Below are 7470 nucleotides of genomic sequence, written 5' to 3'. Positions count from 1 at the left end.
AAATCTGTATTAGACAACATGTTACTAAAAAAATAGGTAAATTGGTGGTGTGCTTTTTACATTTGTAATAGTTATACTTTTTAAAACAGTAAAAACTTTTTTCAACACAAATATATATTTTTTAAACTTACGTAGCTTTTTACAAATTACTTTTTAATTAAATGATATTTTAAAACGATGAGTTAGCACGTATAAATAGTAGAGCTAATAAAGTATTTTTAAAAAGTCATTAAATGTGCTAATTGATTCTCAAAGTTTTTCTAGCGACAAAACTTATAATAGTTGTTAAAAAGTTTTTCAAGTAAATATATATCTGCTAATTACTTTATTCTATCGCAGCATTTTTCTTCCAGGGTAAATGTCGGTGTTGTTTAAAAAAGTCGTTAAAATGGCTTTATAGACCTTAAAAGTAAAAAAAAAGTTCTTTTCAATGAAATTATACAGGTTTTTAGAAAAACGTATTTTGTTTTCATTTTAACAGAAAAATAATAAAATAAGTTATAAAACAGTATTGAACTAATGTTAAAGTTTACGTTTTTATTTTGATTTAATTGAAAAATAATGTCCTTACTAACTAAATAAATACTAAAAATTTTATACTTACCTAGATATAATGTTTTTCAAATACTTAAGTAGTTTTTTGTTAGATTATAAAACATTAATTTAATGTATATTTAAAAGTAATTTTAAAAGTTAATTTGTTTTCAACTTTTTTTATTTTCTTGTCATTTATGATAAGATTTTTCTTGAAATTTTGCAGAAGTTTTATTATATATGTTTTTTCTATAACTGAATATTTTATAAATATATTTTAAAGCAAATATCAAAAGTTTGTTTTTTTTTTGTATGAGTTTGTAAAATGTGCTAAAAGTTTAATAAACAACTACAACAAAAAAAGTTAAGAGTTTTTTACAAATCATTAAGTTTTTAAAGAACCTCGTTATTAAACTTGTTTTTCAACGACTACAATCAACATTTGTTCTCTAAAATTTTCGGTTTATTAAATTCTTGATGGTGTTAAAAGTTCCCACAAGTAAAAATTTTTGCATTGTTTCTTTTTCTTTATTTACGTCTTTAAACTACTTATAAAGTGTAAATAAAACTTTAATTAAATAACATTTACATAAGAATAAAACTAAATGTAGTACACAAAAAAATCATTAGAGCATGTAAAAAACCTTTAAATAAAAAAAGTTAAAGAACTCTTGAAGCTAACGTAATGTTAATTTTGCTCTTTATGTTGAAAAAAGTATATAAGTTAATTTTTCAAAAACTTAAAAAGGAGAACTTCACCATTTTAACATATTTATTAAAAAACAAAACACAAAGTAATATTTTAATGCTTTTCTAGTTTAACATTAGTAAGATTTGAAAATGTTAAGAATATTTTATTTTTCTGACTAATTAATTTCAAAGCATTAAAATTAAAAAAAGGTAGAGTTTTTCATGAGGTAGAATATTAATTGTTTTAAAGTTTATGCATATCAAGTTAGAAAAGTTTAGACAAAGAATTTGGTTTAAAAATTTTACTTATAATACTATATGTAAATAAACAATGAAAATTTACAAAAAAATTATACATGTTACATAGAAAAAATTTATTTGTTTCTTAAACAAAACTTTTATAAACACATGATAACGTTTAAATTATATTGAATAAGTAAAAACTTTTAAAATTTCAAACTAATAGTTTTGTATTATTTAGTATAAAACTTTTAACAATCTAAAAGTTATATAAACTAGATTTGTTAATTACTTTCTTAATTAGAACTGTAACTTGTCAGCTCAATTATATTAGTACAATTTTGATTAATTTTTGTAAGTTCGAGACCTTATATTTAAGTCAAATAATCAGTTTATATAATTTATACAGTTTCAAAGCATTTGTTTTATATTAAATTCACAACTATCTTACTTATTTCTTTTTAGCATAATGAAGTCTATATATTACTTTAGTGAAGAAGCCAACTTTTTAGAGAAGTTTAAAACAAATTATATAAAATTAGTTTAAGGTTTGATACTTTTTCAAAATTTTAAAAGTTTTATTTTAATTCAATTCAAGTGGTTTTACTTCATGGTAGTTTTATTTAATACTTGTTAATACTTGTATAATTTTATTGTAAAAAGTCATGATAAAAAGACTGTACTACTTAAATAATATTTTACTGATTATTTTAATATTTTAATGTTTGTCATGTGTTTCAAAGCACGTTTTATCAAAAATAAGCTTCATGTTTTCAAATATTTTTGTTTGGTTAATAAAAGAAATTATAATTTAACTAACTCGCTAAAACTTAGTGTCCACAAATGTTTAAATATTAAAATTTACTAAACTATTTATTAATGGTCAACGAATTTTATAATTAAAAGCGTAAAAAAATAAAAATTAACGATAAATGTGCTAAGGATAAAACTGTTAACGATTTAAAAGTTTTAATGCTTTATAATAAAATATTTTTAGCTATATAATTAAACTTTTAAATAATTTATTTAACAGCTTGTTGATGTTAAAATTTAAAATTATAATTAATTATGTTTAAAAAGTAAAGTACTATAAATATGTATTGAAATTTTATTTAGTGTCTAATTAGATTATATATAGTATAAAAGTTTTTACTATTTTGAAATTGAACATAAATAAAAAACACAAATGCTAGTATAATCTAAAATAAACCATAAATTTGAATCAGCCAAGAAACATCTTATTATAACTCTCTTTTTTTTATGAGCAATATTTTGCTTCGATCATATAAGTTTAATTAAGTTACTAAATGTTTAAATAAATTTCACTGTTTTTTTTTTTCAGCTTAATTTTTATTCGTATTTTAGTTAATGTTTTTAAGTTTTAGACTTTATATTAAAATATAACAATAAGTTTAGTTAATTTGTATTGTTTCAAAATATTTTTTTTACTTTTAACTCAAAAGTGTGATACTTAATTTTTTATAACAACAAAGTCTACACACTATGTTAATAAAAAAGTCAATTTTTCAAAGAAATTTTAACAAATTTTAATCGTTATAAACTTCTTTATGTGTTCAAACTTACATGAGAGTGTAAATTTAAAAAATATTTTTAGAACATTAAAGATAGAAGTTTGAGCGTATTTCAAATTTAGAAATAACTCGTTTTCTAATTTTTTTTATTGAAAAAAAAAAGTTTTAAAGTATTGTTTAAACGTTTAATATGATAACTGTTTTTTAGAAGCATAAATAATTATTCAGTCAAATTTCAGAACTTTTTTTTACAACAGTTATGGTTTTAGTTTACTATTCAATCACATTATTAAAAAATGAAATTCATTTGCATAAAGAGGCTTACATAAGTTTTAAAATACTTTCTTTTTAGATCTTTATAAGTGATTTTTATACAGTGCTTTAAGTTATGATTACACAACTTTTTTTAACTTACTCTTGAAACACTTAAATACTTATTCTGATAAATGTAAAAAAAGTTTTAATATTCTTTATATGGTGTTACTGGTAAGTTTTTTAAGTTTAACAAAAATAGTAAAATCTTAATAAAATTGGAAAAGTTTTCGTTAGAAAAGTAATTTAATTATTCTTCTCTTTTATCAAAACATTTTCAGTCCAACGAATATTTTATATTTTCATTTTTTTTAAGTTAAATAATTTACTTGACAACAATAGTCGAATTTTTATGTTTGTTAGCAATCTATAATATCTACTATTTGATTTTCAGCTAGTAATAGCCTAAGTTATTAATGAAGTGAGTATAAATAAATAGTTTCTCTAACGGCATTTTATATTTGTTTAAATAACTTTTTATATAAAACATTGTCTAGTATTTTTTTTTTTTGCATATGGTACAAAAGCTAGTCATGACAAAACAAATTAGATTAATAAAAAGGGTTAGCAGTTGAATGTTTACAAGAAATTACAATTATATTCTATGAACTTTATAAACTTTATAAAAAAAATTCTCTTTTACTTTAGTCTACACAAAATATTAAACTTAAGGAAACTTTTATGTTGATTAAATACCTTCAAAAGGTCAAAATAAAGAAACCAAGTGTGCGAATGTCCAAATTAAAACTAACTATTTTGATTGTTTTTTAAAATAAGTGTTAGAAGCAAACTATTGTGGCTTTCATATTTTTGTTTTATAGCTAAGTAATGGTAGCGTACTTACAAAGTTAACTTGCATACAATTCTATATTGTGATTAAATAAGGTAGAACTGCACAAAACCGTAGTATTAATCTGTTTTCAGGTAAGTTATTTATATTCACTATTAAATGTTGTTTGTATATATATTACTAAGTATATGATCATTAATTAAATATTTATATATTTTCAGATAGTTTTTTTTTTGTTTACATGGCTATTGCAGTTTTTCTTTAATTGTTGTTATTAGATTGTATAAATAGTTATTGTATGATAATATTTATACTACATACATTAATATACAGTTTCAAAAAATTTTGTTTTATATATAACTCACAACTGTTTTAATTATTTCATTTAGCACAATGAAGTTAATATTATACTTAGTAAAGTAGTCAACTTTTTAGAGTAATTTTAGTTGTAACAAATTAATTTTTGTGTTCCAAATTATAACGAGTGTAAATTTAAAAAAATATTTTTAGAACATTACAGATGAAAGTTTGACTTCTTAAAAAATAAAAAACAAATTAAAATGAGTAATTTTGTTAATTTTCTATATTTTATAATAGAATTAATAAAAAAAATTATTTAAAAAATTGCTCTCTTACTTATAATTATACAAAAATCTAAATTAAAAGAAACTCTTATGTTGTGTAAAAGCCTTTAAAAGGTTTAAAATAAAGTAAACATGAATTAAATATAAAATGGGACTACCTGAAATTAATTTATTCTTTTTAATTTTGTTAGAAGCAAACTATTGTGACTTTCATAATTTTGTTTTGTAGCAAAGTAATGAATGCGTACCTATAAAATTAAATTTGTATACAAATATAAACTGTAACTAAATATAAGTGAACTGTACAGAATTGTTATATGAATCTGTTTTTTATATATTCCTTTAAAATGTACGTTGTATGTACATTAATATATATGTGATCATCAATTAGGTGTTTATTATTTTTTTCAGATATATTTTTTTGTATACACGACTATTAAAGTTTATCTTTAAGTGTGTTATTAGATTGTGTAAATAGAAAGTGTTTGATATTATTTAATAACAGTTACTGTCAAAACAATTAAAAATTAAAAAACTGCAAAATCTATAAAATCATTTGTTGTTTTTTGGAAGTTTTGTTTCTTTTATACGAATTTAATATTAAATTACTTAACGGTTCGTCAATAGTAATAAAAAACCTAAAATATTTTGATTACCCATTACCTACAATTGGGTGTTCAGCCATTTTTGATTATAATTTATAAGTTATCTGTTTAAAATTTGAATTAGGAATTTTAGCCGCTTGCACGGCTTATAAAATAATCACATTCTAACAAAATTTTCAAACAATATGTATCTCAAATAGTTATATAATAATTTAATAAAAACTTTTAAATAAACTTTAAAGTAACCTTAATGTGTAAAATGTAGTTTATCACGACGTTATTCTAGTATTCTACTTAAGAATATGACGATGTTTTAAAACTGATTAAAAAACATTTATTCTACCAAGTTTTAAGTAAGTTTCACCTTACAAAAGTTCATCATAAAAAATATTCTAAGTTATTTGTATTTCGAAAAAGTTTTTATAAATCATTTATAATAACTTCAAGTTTATAATAACATAACAGTTTTTGAAATACTTTGATCTTTCAAATTATGAATTCAAACTATTTTGAAGTTCGTTTTTTGAGTTAGTACAGTATTATATCTACAACTACTAGAAAAAGACAATAAAGTTTAATAATAAAAATTATGAGTGTAAACTTTAGCAGTTATGTTTCTTTATGGTAAAGTTTTGTCTTTCTGTTGTAATGATTAACTTCAAATATAGAACAAATTTTAAAACTACTTACATCTGTTTAATTTTTTTTTCACAAAATTGCACTTTTTTGTATAGCTACTTTTAAAAAAGCCTTGTAGAAGACTCTAAATACAATCCTAAATACGAACATTAAACCATTATTTATAAAATATAAAGATTTATGAACTGTTAACTTTTTAATTAGTTTTTATGTGTAATCTCCATTACTTAACGTCAAAAAAATTTGGATTAAAACAAGCTTGATATTTATAAATTAATTTACTTATTTTAGAAAAAAAAGCATAGTACTTAACGATAATTTAAAATTTAGAAATTTATAAAATTAAAGAAATATTCACTAAATAAAAAGTTTTAATACTAAATCAAAAAAACATAAAAACTCAAATTCTATTGTAAAGTGTACCTCTAATTATACAGTTTACTTTAGTTTTTTATTTTATGAACAAAAATAATGTTAAAACATGCTTATTTATATTAGACATACAAGATAGAAAGGTATTAACAAAACGAAATTTTAAGTTTTAATATTAAAAGTTATAATTATAAACAAAATATGTATATTTGTTAAATTTTCTGTAACAATTCCTATACTAGTTTTTTTTTTTGCTTAAATTTGTTTTATTTTAAAAGTTCTAATAATTAAAAAACTAATTGAACTTTACAAACAAATATGTAAACACTTGCATAAAATTATCTTTTAAGCATAATTAAGTTTTTATGTATTTTATATTTGACTTTTAAAATTTTTTCATAGATTTTCAACTTCTTTTAGTTTTATAATGAAAAGATTTATTTTTTAAAAGCCTATTTTTGTTTCAATGATAATAAATGTTTTAAAAATAAAACTAAGAATTAAAAGACTTGTTACTTTTTTTACACAACTCATAGTTTAAAAAGTTTATATAGCTCGGTAAAAAGGGCTTAAAATAAGTTATATAGATATTATATAAAACTGAGCTAGAATGTTTAATTTAGAAATATGAAAGCAAATAATTATAAATTGACTAGGGTTGATTTGACAAAACTCACTGCTGTCAAGTAACAGTTTTTTATTTTTTAAACCAAAAACACTATAAACTTATTTTTTTGATATTGATAAAGTGCTGCAATATTTTCTACATACCTTTGTTCTTCGTGCATAATCATTATTTTTTTGCTTTATCTTTCTTATAATAATAACTCAACAAAGAATACATTAACTTTCAAGACTGTATAAAACAGTAAGCTAAAATTAATAAAGTTAAAAAACTAACCATTCTCATAAAATCTAATACTATTTTTCTATCATTGAATTATAAAAAAGTATGATTATCATTATAAAAAAACTAATATAAAAATTCTTAAAGGTTTTATGAAAATTTTTAAAAGGTTGATAAAATCTAAAACGTTTAAGTAAGATAAATACTTGACAGAAAATCTTTAAAGATATCTATTTATCATTTAATTAATTTCTATATTGCTTTGAAACCGTAAAATATAAAATTAATTTTTAAATCCTGCATTTAAAATTACATATAATAAGTT

This window comes from Thalia democratica, chromosome 7 (assembly GCF_965202585.1).
Source record: "Thalia democratica chromosome 7, ktThaDemo2.hap1.1, whole genome shotgun sequence".
NCBI lineage: Eukaryota > Metazoa > Chordata > Thaliacea > Salpida > Salpidae > Thalia > Thalia democratica.
The sequence above is the reverse complement of the archived record's forward strand: the minus strand, read 5'-3'. Positions refer to the sequence as shown.